Source organism: Microcebus murinus, chromosome 9, assembly GCF_040939455.1.
Source record: "Microcebus murinus isolate Inina chromosome 9, M.murinus_Inina_mat1.0, whole genome shotgun sequence".
Lineage (NCBI taxonomy): Eukaryota > Metazoa > Chordata > Mammalia > Primates > Cheirogaleidae > Microcebus > Microcebus murinus.
In genome coordinates, this window is record NC_134112.1 from 3050953 (window position 1) to 3053071 (window position 2119).

Consider the following 2119-nt stretch of genomic DNA (forward strand, 5'->3'; position numbering starts at 1 on the left):
TATAGAAAAGTAATTAAATATTATACATTAACAGTATATCCTATTACTTTACTGTAATTGCTAATTAATTCAAAAAGTTTTTTGTCAACTTTTTTGAATTTTCTCCATCAACAGTGAATTTTCTGCAATCAACAGTCAGACCATCTGTAACAAAAGACAGTTTTATTTTTCCTTTCCATTACCTTTTATTTCCTTTTCATTTCTTATTGTATAAGCTTGAATTTTCAGTACTTAAATAGGATTGGTGAGAGAGAACATTTTTGCTTGCTTCTGGTCTTAGGTAAAAAAAAATCTAGTTTTTTACTGTTACAAAAAAGTTAGCTAGAGGTTTTTATAGATATTCTTTATGATGTTTAGAAAATATGTTTCTAATTCTAATTTCCTGAGAATTTGCCCTTTTCATCATGAATGGGTGCTAGATTTTGTCACATGATTTTTCTGCATCAGTTCATATGCTATGATCATATGATTTTCTTCTTTAGCCTGATAATGCGATAAATTACATCAATGAGTCTTCAAATGTTGACCCAGACTTGCATGCCTGGAATAAATCCCACAAGGGCATGGTGTGTGTCTCAGTTTGCTTTCTGTTGCTTATAACAGAATACCTGAAACTGAATAATTTATAAAGAAAAATAATTAATTCCTTACAATTATGGAGACTGAAAATTCCAATGTCAGGGGGCTGCCTCTAGTGAGGGCCTCCTTGATCCTGGGAATTCTCTGCAGAGTCCTGAGGGGGGGCATGGCATTACAGGGAGAGGGGGCTGAGCCTGCTCATGTGCTAGCTCAGGTCTTTCTCCCTCTTATAAAACTATCAGTTCCACTCTCATGATAACTCATTAATTCAACAACACATTATCATTAATTAATTAATCCATAAGTAGATTAATCCATTCATGAGAGCAGAGCTCTCTTGACCCAATCACCCTTAATGGCCTTACCTTTCAGTACTGCCACCTTGGGAATCAAATTTCAACATGAGTTTTGGAGGTAGCAAATATTTAAACCCTAACAGTGTGCAATTATTTTTATATATTGTTGAATTTGTCTTGCTAAACAACAGATATCATATAAAGAATACTCTCAGGTTATAATGAAATTATATTAGATATCAATAAAAGAAAGACAGGAAATCACACAATATTTGTTGATTAAACAACATGCTTCTACATAACACAGGGATAAAAATGGACACAAGAGATTATAAAAATCTTTTATACCAAATGAAAACAAATGTACAACTTATAAAAAATTATGGGATTCAGTAAAAGCAGAGCATAGAGGGAAAATTATAGCATAGAGTGCATATATCAGAAAAGAGCAATCTAATGTAAATAAACTAAAATTTTGTTGAGGATTTTTCCCGTATTCTCATAAGAAATAATCTTTCATCTGTAATCATCTGTAACTTCACTTCCTAGTGATGTCATTTTTTGGTTTTGGTATTATGGTAGTGCTGGCCTCATAGAATCGGTTAGAAAGTATTCTCTCTACTTTGGTTTTCTAGAAAAGATTATATGGCATTGGTGCAATTTCTTCCTGAAATGCTTCATAGAATTCACTAATGAAACCATCTAGGCCTACTATTTTCTGTTTTAGAAGGTTAATATCAATAATTGTTAGTGTAATTACTTTGATAGATATAGAGCCATTTAGATTATCTGTTCTGGTGTGATTTTTTTCATAGATTGAGTCTTCAAGGAATTGGTCTATTTCATCCCAATTACCAAATTTGTGGGCATAAAGTTGCTAATAATATTTCTTTATTTTTTTTCTCGCATCAAACAGGTGATGTCTCAACATCATAACAAGGTATGAGGGAGGCACATTTTGAAAACCATGATATGAAAATCCAGTCATTATGCTTATGAACTACAAAAGAATCTCCTTTGTTATTTTTAGAAGTCTGTGGGATCAGTTTTAATATCCCCTCATTCATTTCTGTTACTAGTAATTTGTATCTTCTCTGTTTTGTTTTATTTTGTCTTTTTCCTTGGTTAACCTGGCTAGAGGTTTATCTATATTATTCATCTTTCCCAAGAACCAGCTCTGGGTTACTTTTATTTTCTCTATTGATTTTCTGTTTTTGACTTCTGTTCTCAATTTTACTGTTTTT

The 2119-nt window shown here is 32.0% G+C and overlaps 1 non-coding gene across 1 annotated transcript; it reads right to left on the minus strand.

Annotated features, from left to right (window-relative positions):
• Positions 1–1781: 1781 nt before the first annotated feature.
• LOC142873233 (small nucleolar RNA U13) lies at positions 1782–1887 on the minus strand. The gene has a single exon (XR_012921272.1). It is a non-coding gene; the product is annotated as a small nucleolar RNA U13 (small nucleolar RNA).
• Between the last annotated feature and the right edge of the window lie 232 nt (positions 1888–2119).